This window comes from Felis catus, chromosome A1, assembly GCF_018350175.1.
Source record: "Felis catus isolate Fca126 chromosome A1, F.catus_Fca126_mat1.0, whole genome shotgun sequence".
NCBI classification, from domain to species: Eukaryota; Metazoa; Chordata; class Mammalia; order Carnivora; family Felidae; genus Felis; species Felis catus.
In genome coordinates, this window is record NC_058368.1 from 53689244 (window position 1) to 53705000 (window position 15757).

Consider the following 15757-nt stretch of genomic DNA (forward strand, 5'->3'; position numbering starts at 1 on the left):
TAGAAAAATGTTTCTAGACCTAGCTAGAAAAAAGGCCAATATCAAATAAATTATTGCCTATGTTCTCTCTAGCAGTTTTATGGTTTTAGGTCTCACATTTAGTTCTTTAATCCATTTTGAGTTTATTTTTGTGTCTGATGTAAGGTAGTGGTCCTATTTCATCCTTTTACATGTTGATGTCCGTATTTTCCTAATACCACTTACTGGAGAGACTGTCTTTTGCCCATGGTATATTACTTCCTTTGATGTAGATTATTTGGCCATATAACATGCGTTTATTTCTGGGCTGTCTATTCTATCAGTTTCTACATGTCTGTTTTTGTTCCAGTTCCATACTGTTTTGATTACTATAGGTATGCAGTGTATCTTGAAATCTGGGATTGTGATACTTCCAGCTTTGCTCTTTCTCCAGATTGCTTTGGTTATTTGGGGTCTTTTGTGATTCCATACCAATTTTAGTATCATTTTGTTCTAGTTTTGTAAAAAATGTTGTTGGTATTTTAATAAGGATTGCTCTGGGTGGTATGGACCTCTTAATAGTACTTCTTTCTATCCAGGAGCATGGAATATCTTTCCATTTATTTGTGTCATCTTCAATTTCTTTCATCAATGTTTTATGGTTTTCAGAGTATAGGTCTTTCACCTCCTTGGTTAAATTTATTCCTAGGTATTGTATTTTTTTTGGTTTGATTGTAAATGGGATTTGTTCTTAATTTCTCTTTCTGCTACTTTGTTATTAGTGTATAGAAACACAACCAGTTTCTGGGCATTGATTTTGTATCCTGCAACTTAACTGAATTCCTTATTACTTGTAATCATTTTTTTGATAGACTTCATTCGGTTTTAAGAGTTGAATGGGCAGAATTCATATCTTCATAGATAGGAAAACTCGATACAGGATAGTTAATGACTAAAAATCAGACACAAAGCTGTAACTATCAAGAAATCAATGAAATACTGTTGAATTCCTACTTGAGACCATTATAATAAGCAAGATGGGGCATACAAGCATCATGCATTCTCAATGTCAAGTAGCTTATGATTATGTTTGGGATGAACAGGGAACTTATGCGTGGAAAAGCAGCTAGAAGTAGCTCTCGCTAAAATTTATTGAGCACTTATTGTCAGCCACTGTAGTAAGCTCTTTATGTGTGTTCAGTCCTGAAATCTTTGAAACAACTCTAAAGTGTATGCCACATACCATCAAGATCAGCATCTTAGGGATGAGGAGACTGAAGTTTAGGGATTAAGTATCTTGCTCAGAGTCTCCCGGCTAGCATATGGGAAAGCTGGGACTTATAGCCAGCATAATCAGTAAATGTTGTGTACAAGTGAACGGAAGAATCTTTTTGAAGTTCAGAGCTGGAAAATCACTGTGTACTGGGGAGGTTACAAAGAGACAGCGTTTCAGGACTGGAGGAAACCTTTGAAAGTGGAATCTTTTCCATTAGTGTCACACTTAGGGAAATTGGGACACAAAGACAGGGATAGTCTGCTGAAAGCAGTGGCCTCTGGATGACATTTGTAGGATGGACGAGTAAGGTTTTGCCCGTCTTGATGGAGAGAGCTGGATGGTATTCTTGGGGGGAGGGAATAGGAATGATGGTCTCCTGAAATCAGCTTCCAGCTGTTTTTGGTATTATTTTCTTTTCACTCAGAACCTTTCGCCAATATCTGGTATGTCTCAAAATGGTTCCAGGGAGAGGAGTTTGGGAAAGGAGGAAAATGGGAACCTTTTGTACACGTTATCACTTCCTGCAGTTTGAGGGTTCTTACCCCCACGGGACTCTCAAAGTTGCCATTGCTCCTGTCTGATGAAGTCCCACGGATGTCAGAAGGTATAACCAGGGAAAGGCGAGCAAGACTGAAATAAGGCTACAGCAGAAACAGAAATGCAGTAGCACACATGTCAGCATACAATCTAAGGCTTTGAAGCTGAAAAAGTCAAGCTTGCAGAGAAGCCTGCCGTAGTCTCTTTCCTCTGTGTTATCCTCGAACAGAGCACAGTTTTATATAGAATGTTTGCTGCAAAACTAGACACAAATAGTTCCGAGGATTAACTTTGAATTTCCTGGATTTGGTGGGCATAAATCAGGGCCTTCATGCTATTTTAACACTTTTTGAAAACAAGGTCCTTATGAATAAATGGCAAAACTGGGTCAAGAAATGCTTTATTCATTAATAAGTAAAATCTAGAACTTGGAGTAATGCTCCCTAATTATGAAATGGGCAGCACTCTGTACTGTTTTCTGATTGGCTGACATCAGTTTGAATGCAAAGCTTTATTTCACTGCAGAGTCCTGGCATACTTCACACATTAAAATTCTAAGCTGTCTAAGTAGGTGTGAAACTAATTTTGTGTTTATTTTTTAAAACCCACCTATGATCATTTAGGACCATCCACTTCACTTTGGGAGGGCAGCACCCGGTTGTAGGTGGGCCCTGGGAGACAATAAAGGAGAGGATAATTTCTTAAATGGCTTAAACCAGAATATTTATAGTTTCCTGGAATAGTTGTAACTACTTATCCATTTTTCCAGCCACAACTTTTCTTAATAAGAAGGGCTTTGAAAAACCTGCTAAATCTGGGCATAAAAGGAAACAGAAGTTTTCCTAGAGCAGTGGAATTTTTTAAAGTCACATAGTAACCTTATTGATGAAATCAGGAAGAGAGCACTTTCAGATCAGACTTGAGGGAGGTTATTTACAAAACATGGGATTTTTCTCAGCACACCAGGCACATTCTGCAAGGTTTCCTGCAATATAGAAGACACATACTGTCACTGGTTTTTAATCAAGTCCGGCCATCTTGCAGACGCACCTTCAATGGGGAATGCTAAATGGCATTACCAGCCACTGATTCATTCAGAATCATGAGGAAGACTCTTTGCAGAGGTCATTTGGCACTCAAAACAAAAACAAAAACAAAAACAAAAAAAACTCAGATCCCTTAGCAGTTAAAAAAGTGTATTTTCTGCTTAGATAGATCTGTCTTAATCTACTCATAAAAGCACTTTCTTGTTTGTGAATATCCTAGTAAAATTTCGTTTAAAAATGTAGTGCCTTTTTGAGCCATGGACAATCTGATGAAATGTACATTTTGGAAAAGCCAAATTCACACTGACCATCATTAAAAATGGTTGGTTGGTACCTTCACCCCTGGATATTTTAACTGTGCTTTATTGATAAGGAAGGGCAGCTAACTCAAAACATGCTCCTTGGAAGATCTACGATCGAGAGTTGTTTTTTCCCCCCGATCCTCTTTCTTATTGATGCTCCTCCCCCTCTTCTAAATAACTAAGTACTGAGTAAAATAATTCAGACTATTGTGAAATGTTGGTGGAATAAAGTCTTCATCTCAGACTGGTGGCCTTCTGCTCTGGAAGTCACCATCCCTTCTCAGTTGGGCCCCTTGAACAGAATGCTGACAAGGGGAAGGCTGAGTGAGCCCCGTGCCTTTCCACTGGGTTTTCTTCAGGCTGCTCAGCCTAACCAGGGTTCTGCAGGTTTGTTTCATTATTTTGTTTATTTCATTATTTCATTTATTTCATCAATAAGCCCCAGCAGTGCTGGGAGACCATCATCATGATATAGGTTCTGTGGAACATACCCCTTTGTTCTAGACAGAGCAGAGTCCTCAACTTTGAATGTGAAGGGCATGTGGCATAGCTAAATAATGAGATCGGTCTTACATTGAGGACATGGTATTGAATGCAAATAAATCCCTTTTATCTTTCAACAAATATTATGGGGCATTTATTTAGGCAAATTGTAGAGCATTAAGGAAAATGCAGAGTTATATAAGATGAAAGGCCATCCTTCAAGAGCAGTAGATGAGATGGTACACGGACACCAATAACTGAAATAAATGGCTATAAAACAATGCTTTTAGCATAAGGAAAACAACTACAAGTCTTAGGAAGACTCACTTCTAGCTAAGGAAATCTTCATAGAAAATAGTGGTAATTATATTTTTCCTTTATTTAACACCTATTATCTAACAGACTGTGGAATCATTTTACATATATTATCTCATTTAATCTCATAGTAACAAGAGGGAGAAAGCTTTTTTATTATTTTTTAATTTTTATTTTATTTTTAGGCTAGTTGAGTAAAGCAGTGGGAGTGAAGAAGGAACAAAGAAATCTATAATTAGCTGTGATCAGTTAATTGTAAACACCAGTGCACTGGGATCAGCTGGAAGCAGGCATGATTATCTCCATGTTGACAAATGAGCAGGCTGATGTTCACCCAGTTTAAGAGATCTATGCAAATTATATGTGTGGCAGGGCTGGGATTTGAATATTGGAGCATCCATAGGTCTGTCTCCAAAGCCTATGTTCTTCATCACAAATTAACCTGCTGTTTCACATCCCTATTATTGACCAACCCCTCTAGTTGAGATAGCTGTCTAGTTTCTCTTGTTTCTCCTTATAAAATTCTCCCCCCAAAAAGCAGCCTGTAAGAGCACCCACATGAAAGGCCAGATCACTCAGAGCCCAGGAGAGAAGAGAGGAAAGGAGGGGGCTCCTGGCTGAGACATGAGAGGAGAAAAGCATTAGGAGTTTTGGATGAAGCAGCCTAAGAGAGAGAGAGACTGATGAAGACAGGAGGATGCTTAATAACAAAGGAACCAAGTGGGGATTTAGACAAATGTACATGTAGCAAAAAACATATTAAAGGGTGGCTCCATTCAATATGGAGGCCTGATCTCCCAGTTACCCTCACACACCTTTAGGACATACATCCTGCTTCTCAACCAAAGAGACGTTAATGATAGTTTCATATCATTTGGTTAGAGAATTAGTTAATTTAGTTTCTCTGGTGCTCCTATGTGGGAATTAAGGCAACAGTATTCTATTTACCCATTCTAATATCTACTTCTATATATTTTTGTGAGTTAAATTCTACCTTGTGTTGCCAGTTAAGGTCACAAAAATGACGCAAATGATCTAAGAAAGGCAATGCTACATATGTAAGTATGAGGGGAAAGAGGAGTCCCTAAAAGGTGGCCACTTAAAACACTTTCCTGAAAGGATGTCAGATTCTCATCAGATCCTGATCTCCGAATGGACTATAGTGGCACATACCACCCTTAGAGGACAGACCATTGGCTTCATATTTGTTGAGATAAGGAAATGTGAAGGGCAATGCATCTGAAGTCAAATGACCTGCATGTGAACTTCAACCTTGCAATTTAGCAGCCACCTACACCTAAACATTTTTTATACCTAAATAACAGTAATACTTTACCTAAATTTCAAAGAGTTATTGCAAATAATAAGGGAAGTGATAGATATGAAAATACTCTGCAAATTACAAAGGCTATTCCAGAGGTTCCTACTGTAGTTCTGGATTCCCAGTTATGCACTCACCTACCCTTCTGGGCTCTAGTGAAGAAGAAACACTGAAACCAAGGGGAAGGGAATCAACAATATTAATGGAGGTCCAGTTCTTAAAGCTGTGGATCCCAACTAAAGTTGAATCAAAGAATTTGGCAAGAGCCTAAGGCCAAACCAAGAAGCCTTCTAATATGGGTCCCCCAAATGAGACCTTGCAACTGAGCTGGATCTGCAAATCAGACCCTGGCCTGTGGCGTGGAAGGTCCTGTCCTCTCTCTCCAATCTCAGAGAAGGCAGACAGTTTATTCATTTTAAAGTTATTTATTATCTTATTTGAATTGTGAAATATAATATCTGAGGAAATAAATAGCTGTGTATGTTAATTAATTGAACATTGCAGCAGAAATTAATTTTGGAGAGGCGCCTGGGTGGCTCAGTGGGTTAAGTGTCCAACTTCGGCTCAGGTCACGATCTCACAGCTGGTGAGTTTGAGCCCCATATCGGGCTCTGTGCTGACAGCTCAGAGCCTGGAGCCTGGTTCGGATTCTGGGTCTCCCCTCTCACTGCCGCTTCCCTACTCACACCCTGTCTCAGTCGCTGCCCTTCTCTCAAAAATAAACATTAAAAAAAAATAGAAAACAAAAAAAAGCTTTTCAACACAGAATTTAAGGCTCTACTTCTATGGAAACAACTTCATTCCCCTTTAAAATAAGAACTTACTTAGCAATTCCAGAGAACAAGGTCTTATAGGGAAACAAAATTTGGAAAAACATTCTCAGCCAATACTCCCCCTTACCAAATGCATTTCTGTGCCCATCATTTTCTAAGCCAATAAGGTACAGTAGAGTTAATGGATGAATTCTAGGATGTAAATTAAATGTTAAAATATTAATAACATATTTCTCTGATGCCTTTTTTTTTAGAGCTTTTATTGTTCACTTAGATTGAAGACCAGTTTCATGTTGTATTATTTTTCATGTAAAATTCTTGAAATTTAAATAGGCTACTCTTGAGTCTAGTTCAGGTTAGTGGCTGCCTCACAATGGCTGGGTTCATTTAGACATCCATCTATCATACTTTTAATATTGTTTGATAATCTATTTAAGCCACACAGGTGCCAAATAAGCTCATGAACTGTGAGAAATTTCCAAGGTAATGTATAATCATGTCCAACATTGTAAATAAATACAAAATTGACTTTATAAACTGTTGTCAGCTGTTGAGTCAAAACTAATGACAAATCTTAAAGTAATCTTTGGCAACCATCTAAAATAAATTTATATTATTTACTGCTACAAAATGTTTAGTGTATATGATTTTTATATTCTGGCATTATCTTATTTGTGTTTTATATACTTTCAGCTGAGTATTTTAGTTTTGTTTTTTTTTTAATGTTGAGAGTGACAGAGAGTGTGTGTGTGGAGAAGGGGCAGAGAGTGAGGGAGAGAGAGAATTGGAAGCAGGCTTTATAGCCAGCTTGGAGCCTGAGTCGGGGCTCAATTTCAGGACACTGAGATTATGACTTGAACTGAAATCAAGAGCCGACGCTTAACGGACTAAGCCACCCAGGTGCTCCTATTTTAGGTTTAATATCAATGTCATTTAGCAGATAAAAATGATGTATTTAAAAAAAAATGTATTTATACTAATAATGAAGAGATTTTTCTGAAGCTGAAAAAACAAGCTCTCTCCCCATCTCTCTAGCATTGAATGTATAAGATATTTCTTAAGAGATAGAAGACATTCTTCTTTTAGAAAATAATGATACAGTCTTGATGGAGTAAAGAGTTGATATTAGTGAAAATTAATTAGTACAGACTGTGTTTCCTGCACTGGCTTAAATTTATTTGGAAGAGCAAGTCTTCTCTTCTGTCTATATTGGAAGTTTTTCTTTCTCGTGTTCTCTTACTCTTTCTGGCTATGCTTATGGGACGACAACACATCTAGTTGAAACATGAAAATTTGGAATAGCCCATGTTTTTTTATATCTTTGTATCATCCATATTTGATTACTTCTCATATGGATCTTGCTTTATGTTTCATTTTTACAAAGAGTTTTAAGCTTAACTCTGGAGTAGGTATTATTTTCACATTATATAGGTAAGGAAACAATAGTTGTGTCTTTTACCCTTTTTAAATACTGGCTTGTCAATATTTTCTTCATGGCGGTGCTTTATGTATTTTATATAGGTACATGTATACAAATTTAAAAATTAAGATATATATATCTTGATACTAAATAAAAAATAATTAAGATCTGTATACATATTTATATATATACATGCACAATAAGAAGAAGAAATTGTAAGCAACTTTATTATAATAATTTAGCAACTTCTATGAAATGAGAAAATTCCTTAAAAATCAAATTACCAAGGGGCGCCTGTGTGGCTCAGTCAGTTAAGCATCTGACTTTGGCTCAGGTTATGATCTCTTGGTTTGTGAGTTTGAGTCCTACTTCGGGTGAGCACGAGCTCCACTTCAGGTGAGCCCTGCTTCTCTCACTCCCCCTCTCTCTTTGCCCCTCATGGGAATCTCTCTCTCTCTTTCTCACTTGCTCCTTCTCTCTCTCTCTCAAAAAAAAAATTGACTTACCAACACTGACATAACAAGAAATAGACAAATCAGAATAGTCCTATGTCTGTTAATGTAATCAAACCCATAATTTAAAACTTCTCCAAAAGAAAACTACAGGCCCAGAATGGCATCATCAGGGAAGACTGATAAATTGGACATCATTAAAATTAATAACTTGAATTAGTTAAAATATTTATATTATAAATAACTTGTATATGTACATAATATTATATATATGTAGAAAACTAATATCTAACTCTTATTGCCTCTTACCCCCTCTCCATCTTTCTTTCAGGCATCTATTAACTAACATATTTTCATTGTTAAGATTTTTCAGGACACTGTAATCTGAACCTATATCCTCTATGCTTTATTTAAACATTGGTTCTAAAATTGAAAAGTAATAGAGTGTTCATAATGTAGTAGTATGTATGTATTTTTATCTGAAGAACCAAATAGTATGATTTGATGCACAGAGAAAGAAATAACTCTATGTCACTAAAAAATATCAAACTCAGATTCTTTTTCTTTTGTTTGTATTTCATATCATCAAATGCTCAAAATCATTTCTCAGTTTTGTTTCCTGTTTGAATTATAACTTTTTTACTAAGCTTTCCTCTCCCCTGAAGTTTTCAGTCATCTCTATTCTTACTGACATGAGAAACATGCTTACATCATGTCAGTAAGAAGTTTAAACTTCTTAATCATGCCATTTGTCTTGAAGTTCTTCCAAAAATTCTGCTATTTGGAGTTCTGACTTGCAGTTTTAATTTGGTCTAACTCATTTCTTGACTTGCTGTAGAAATCCTATAATTTGTTTTCACTGTACTGTATATCTTGAAACATATATATATATATATATATATATATATATATATATATATATATTAAGATAGATGTCATCTTGGGAACATTTTGTACTTTTCTGGAGAACATCTTCAGTAGATTTTTTTTTTCCTAGAAAGATACATAAACAGGTTTCTCAGGCTTTTGTATATTAGGGAATATCTTTATTTAGTCTCTATTGTTACCTCGAAGTGAGTAGAATCAGTCTCCCACATGAAATTGGTTTAAATGTTGAGAGAGCGATGATGTCCTACGCTCACCAATATGGTGGGAAACATTTATTTCTCACATAATGAAGCCTTCTGAGGAAATAGCAGGCAAGATACCCAAGCCAGTCGGAAGTGTCTTGAGTGAAAGTTACAGAGTAAGGCCATAGTGAAGGTGTGAACATCTTGCCAGTCCCAAGGGAGGTAGTGCTTAGTCCTGTTTATAGGTTTGCCTGGGTATGGGGCCAGGAGGGGGTGTGGGGGAGAAAGAAGGGTGAAGACTGAAAACTGTCAGGGGTAAAATGTCAAGAATGGAGTCAGATTCTTGTCGTATCCTCATACTAAAATAACAGTTTACCTGAATGTACAACTTTACATTGAAAATCATTTGCCTATTGAACCTTAAATATATTGCTACATTTTCTAAGCATCTGCTACTGATGAAAGTCTGATGATAATTTCTTTATTGATGAAATACTTACATTTTTCTCATAGAAACTTAGTAGATCCATTTGGGATTCTCAGAATTCTGAAACTTTACTATAAAGTGCTAAGGTATAGGTATTTTTTTCCATTCATTTTGTTTGACACTTGGTGTGATTCCTTTCAGTTTGGTACTTATGCTGTATTTCAGTTCAGAGGAAAAATTTCTGTCAATTTTTTTTTGGATTTTATTCTCCTGTTTGTTTTCTCTCTTCTCTCTGGAGATCTTCTAGGGCCAGATTTCATGCCCACTGGATATGTCTGTTATTTCTCTGAACTTTTATATTTATATCTCTGCTCTTTGTTGTGTAAGTTTACCTCCACTCTTTAGCCCTTCTAGTATGAAAAATTTGCCAGTCTTATGTTGAAATTGCAAGAATTCTTTCAAGTTATCTGGTTCTTCCCTTTTCACAGTAACCTGTTCTTGTTTTATGGATAAACTTCCTTATGAACTTTGAGGATATTGCATCAGTTATAAGTGTGTTTGGCCATAAGCAGTAGAAAATCCAACTATAGTAGCTTAATAAACAAAGGGGTTTATTTGTCCCTTGAAGCAAGAATCTGGGGGATAGGCAGACTGAAGTTGATATAGTAAAGAGAATCTCTCCATTTTAGGGCTCTGCCATGTTTAACATGTGGGCCTCTTTCCTCATGCTTATCTCTTCATGGTCATAAGGGAGGTACTACACTTTTAGACATCTTTTCACATTCCAAAGAGCAAGAAGTGATAAAGGTAAATGACTGAACTGAATCTATAATTTTTCTTTATCTAAAAAATAACTATTTAAAAAAACTCCCCTTAAGGCTAAATGGGTGTGTGTGGTAGGGGGGACAAACAAAAGACTCCCCAGAAAGTTCTACTCCTGGGGCGCCTGGGTGGCTCAGTCGGTTAAACGTCCAACTTCAGCTCAGGTCACGATCTCACGGTCCGTGAGTTCGAGCCCCGCGTCGGGCTCTGGGCTGATGGCTCAGAGCCTGGAGCCTGTTTCCGATTCTGTGTCTCCCTCTGTCTCTGCCCCTCCCCGGTTCATGCTCTGTCTCTCTCTGTCTCAAAAATAAATAAACGTTAAAAAAAAAAAATTAAAAAAAAAAAAAAAAAGAAAGTTCTACTCCATGACTTATATATCACTGTCCAGAACTGGGCCACATGGCTGCCACAGACCAATAATTGGAAGGTTTTTAAAAGAAGGAATGGCAGGGGTGCCTGGGTGGCTCAGTCAGTTAAGCATCTGACTCTTGATTTCGGCTCAGGTCATGATCTCACAGTTTATGAGATCAAGCCCCACATCAGGGCCTGCTTGGGATTCTCTCTCTCCCCAACCCCTCACTCTGCCCCTCCTTGCTCCTGCTCTCTTTCTCTCTCAAAATAAATAAATAAACTTAAAAAATATATAAAATAAAACATAAAAGAAGGAATTGCAAATGGGACTCTGTTAACTAACCAACAGTGTCCAGCAATGATATTAATTGGAATTTTAATAAATGTTCTACTCTTTGAATTGTCTCTTTTACTCTATTGCTGTTTCTCAAGTAACTAGTCGTACTTGGTGCTACTTGTAGCTAAAGGATTAGCTTGAGAAAGTTTTGTCTGTTTTCAAATTATTTTTCTTATTTCATGTATTTATCATTTATGCTAAAGTTAAGATTTTTTCAAGTTTTGTCATGTTTATTCCAGCATTTGTTAGTTTGAAAACTTTATTACTTTATTACCTTAGATGGTGGGGCTATAACAGTCACAATTCTCTGAGTTCTGTATGAGGAAAACTTCTGACTTTACCTGATTACCATAGCAAGCTCTCTCTTTAATTAGATGGAAACTGGTCAGCTCTTCACCATGTGCCCTCTCCACTCTTCACTGTGGATATGTGATCTTGGTTCCTATTTAACTGTGGATCTTTGCCAAAAAAATTTGAAATGAACCAGAACAGCTCATTTTCCAAAGTTTGCAAAAAGTTTAACTTACATTTGTTTTCATTATTTTCCCTTTTTCATGGGCTTCTGGGAAGAATCTGCTTTGGGTTTTGAGTTTTGAGGGGAAGGGAGGAAAAAGAAATAAAAAATATTGTGGAATTGGGCCAAAAGAATAAAAAAAGGTAAGGGTATTCTTATTGAAAGTTTTGCCTCCTTGAATTAGTATTGTTTTACAAGTATGGGTATTAATTTTGTTTTTATTATCCTTAAGCTTTACTGGTTCATAAAATCTGAAGTAAATTTAGAATAATAGGAAGAAATTGAATTAATCCTACACATAACAAGACAGGAACTGAGATATAATTGAAGGTGGAGCATGGGAGGAGAGACGATGGTTGTTAGAAGAGAAGCTCCAACATATTTGAGCCTGTGCTAGAAGGTGGGGGGGGGGGACCATATTAAGACAATCTTAATCATAGAAGCTCAGTAAACATGTATGCCTAAGGTAGATTTGAATGAACATTTAGACTTTGAAATGTTTATCTAAGTGGTGAAATCCATAAGCTTTGTGTAGGATAAGCCTTAGAATTCACCCAGATATGGTACCTATATAGTCTGGATTGATTGGGATAGTTTTGATTTCATATGTATTATTTTCACTGAATTATTTTGTTAAATATAACTGATTACATTTAATGTGTATTCACAAAAGATGTTACATATCAACATTTATTTTAAAATATTTTGTCAAGTTATGTACACATAGACCAAGTGACTACTGGAAGAACAAAAAAATGTGAACTTGCATTCCAAAGATTATTCAAGTTCACTTGACAGCAGAGGCAGGGTTTAGGAAGGGAAAGAATTAATGTTTGAGCAACTACTTTGTGTTAGCAACATAGGAGGCCATTTATATACATCATCATTTTTAATCTTACAACTTTTGAAATATCTGTATTTTAAGTGTAAGAAATCTGAGAACATAAGTAAGTTATTCAAAGTCAGAGTTAGGTCAAGAGGTATATTAATTTGCTAGGGCTATCAATACAAAATACCACAGGCTGAGTGAGTGGCTTAAACAACAGATTCTGGAGGTTGGTAGTCCAAGATCAGGGTGTTGGCATGATTAGTTTTTTGTTTTTTGAGACTTCTCTTCTTGGTTTGCAAATGCTGCCTTTATCTGGTGCCTTCTCGCCATATTCTCAGATGGTCTTTCCTTTGTGGGTGCATACCCCTTGTGTCTGTGTGTGTGTATAAATTTCCTCTTATATGAACACCAGATTGCATTAGGGCCCACCCTAATGGTTTCATTTTAACTTGATCAAGTCTTTAAAGGCCAAATACAGTTACATTTGAGATATTGGGGATGAGGACTTCAACATAAGACTTTTGGGGGGATGCAGTGTAGCTCATAACAAGGGGACAAATGTATTTAGGAATTGTGAAATGGTCATCAGTCGTGAAGGTTTTCTTTCTTTTCTGGTCTCCTCGTGTTGTGCAATATAGAAGGAACACACGGCTGGAGGGCACATGAATTCGCAACCATTTACCCAGCATACGTGTAGCCCGAATACAGAAATGGGTCCAGCTGGGGTGGGTAGAGAGGACTGCCATACTCAAAAGCCTTATGCTAGAATATTTAGCCCAGGGGGAATCTAGAAAATACTTAGTCTGAGCTCTTCCCTTTACAAATAACGAAATAGAAGTCCAATTATGAAATGACTTCCCGAATATCATAAAATTAGTGGTGTAACAGAGCTAACATTTTTATAAGCTATGGTGTGCTATTCACTGAGAATATATTCAGTGAATAAATACAAACATACTCATTTACGTGTACATATATGTAAATATATAGTATATAAAAATAAAATGTCTTCTAATCCCTAAAGTGATTTTTTTTTAAGAAAAACACAGGACTTTATTATTCCCATTACAGAGGGCAGGTCTTCGCAGGATGACAGCGGGGACGAGGCCCCTACTTGCCGGCGATGAGCGGGTTCCGCAGGATCAAGATGACAGACGGAGTCTCCGCACAGGAACATCTTGGAGATGTGGCGGTCCTTGTTGACTGGCTCGGACTTCTTCTTGCCCTTGTCGCTCTTGGGGACCTCGGTCCACATCTCCTTCACATTCTCCAGCACCATGTTGCAGTGCCTGTCAAAGGCCTTTGCACGGCCCAGGAGCTTCTTGTTGTTGCGGCAGTTGATGAGCACTTGGGTGTTGTTCTTGACCGACTGTGTGAGCACGGAGAGTGGACCCGTGTTACGCTCTTCCTCCTCCCGCTTCTGCAGCTCCTCGGGGGCTATCTCACCCTTGGGCTTGTTGAGGAGGCTCATGGTGGTAGTGGCTGTGCTCCCAGGTCAGTGCCGTCTCCTCCGTGTTGCTCCTGCCTCCCCTTAAAGTGATATTTGAAGGTAGACTTTACTCTCTGCATTTTACTGATTACAAAAAAAAAAAAATCCTGCAGCTGAGATTTAACTTTTTTTTAATGGATACACTTTTTTTCTTTCAGCCTTAGTTTTGTTTTTTAAGTGTTTGTTTATTTATTTTTAGAGAGAGAAAGCATGAGCAGGGGAAGAGGCAGAGAGAGAAAGGGAGAGAGAGAGACCCAAGCAGGCTCCATGCCCAGCAGAGTGTGATACGGGATCGATCCCACGACTGTTAGATCATGACCTGAGCCAAAATCAGGAGTTGGATGGCCAGCCCACCAAGACACCCAGGCACCCTTTAGCCTTAGGATTTTTTGAATCAGTAAAATGGAGGTAGTAAAGACTACTTTCACATGTCATTTTAAGTTAGAAGACAGTTTTTAAAAATATAATATATAAAAATATATATTATATATATAAAAATATATAATATCTATACAGTTGTATAGACACACACATCTCTAGATACAGGTATAGCTATATAGATGTTTAGTCTCAGAGTGAAGAGTTTACAAAATCTCCAGCAGAGAGAGAGTGTCCAAAAAATTCAGATTCTCACATGTGAGAACATGCTAATTGACACAAAAGAAAGTATCTCCTTGTCACTTTTTTTCACATGATTGTATAGCCGTGACAATTACAATGATATGTGACTGAAGGCCTCGCTAACTTGACGGCTAACTTGAGTTCGTTTTGTTTCATTTGTTTTTTGAGCAGAGAGGCTGATGGTTTCAAGTTCTGGCTGCTCCCTCCCCCACCCCTAACCCGTGAGGTGGTTTAAAGAGATTGTGGCTGAAGGAGACAAAAATTTGTCATATCTGAATCTTCTTTTCTCAGGGAGCTGTATCAGCAGTCTATGGGGACCAACTGTGTCTTTCCCTGAGAAAGAAAAATAAACTTGCTCTGTTAAACTGTGCAAGGCCCTGTTCAAGTCCCAGCTTCTTCTCTTGAAATTGGGCCTATAGGTGGCAGCAACTGTTAGCTATTGAGCTTGGTGACAAGTGCCAAAAGTTCTCTTGAAATACTTCGAATAGTTTAAATATTCTTGGATACTTGAAAATGAAATTTTCTCTAGATAAGAAAGTGAAAGGTCAAACTTGAGTTGTAACTGTTGAATGATTCATACAATATAGCCAACATTAAATAGATTAAAAAGTTGTAGTGGCTTAAACATTCTACATTTTAGAAGTTTAAGACGTGATGATGGTTGGGTTCAGTCTTTACGATCTGTGGCTGCTGTGGCCAGATTGCTTATCCTTTGCTCTCCATGGTTTTGTGTAAAGTAGATTTTTGAAACTTGATTATTCTCCAATCAGTTCCTCTGTGCTTACCATTCAGTAAGAGTTAAGATTTCAATTCATGTACTGTCTGTTTTACACAATGAATGTGCCATAGGAACATTGAATATAATTCAAGTTTCCGCACATCAAACAATGCTTACATGCATAAAGCAGTTTATACCTTAGGGGTAACTCGCAGGGAAAATCCTACTGCAGTTTGAATCATTTCATAATAACATAGTAACTTTTGTTGAGAGTTTGGAATTCTGTTAGTGTTCCTAGATGAGGGGCACCTGTATTCAGTAATGCCTCCCAAGACTCCATTAGGTTCTGGAAGAGTTGAGGCGATACGGACTTTAGCTGGGTGTCTTCAGGTGACTGCTAAACCATATCTTGGCATGACTAATCTGAACACATTAATCATCCTTATGGTTTATATAACTTGCGGCTCAGTCTGTTGGGGAGACAGTGGGTTGCATCAGCCCCGTTTCAATCAGCTGGACCCAGCCTTTGTGTTAACTCATTCTCAAGAGAATTTAAAAAGTTGCTGCTCCTCTGACTAGACTTCTTAACCACCCCCCTCCAAGAGATCATACAGAGTACAAGACTAGTTGCTTCTAACGCAGACCTTTGACTACCCAGCAAAAACGAGTTTATTTGATTTAACGATTTCTAAAGGG

At 37.4% G+C, this 15757-nt stretch overlaps 1 long non-coding RNA gene and 1 pseudogene across 1 annotated transcript in view; one reads left to right on the forward strand and one right to left on the reverse strand.

Moving 5' to 3' along the window:
- Window positions 1-15757, forward strand: part of LOC109498754 — a 376552-nt gene that overhangs the window by 151029 nt on the left and 209766 nt on the right. The window lies entirely within an intron of this gene.
- On the reverse strand, window positions 13270-13706 carry LOC101088206 (annotated as a pseudogene).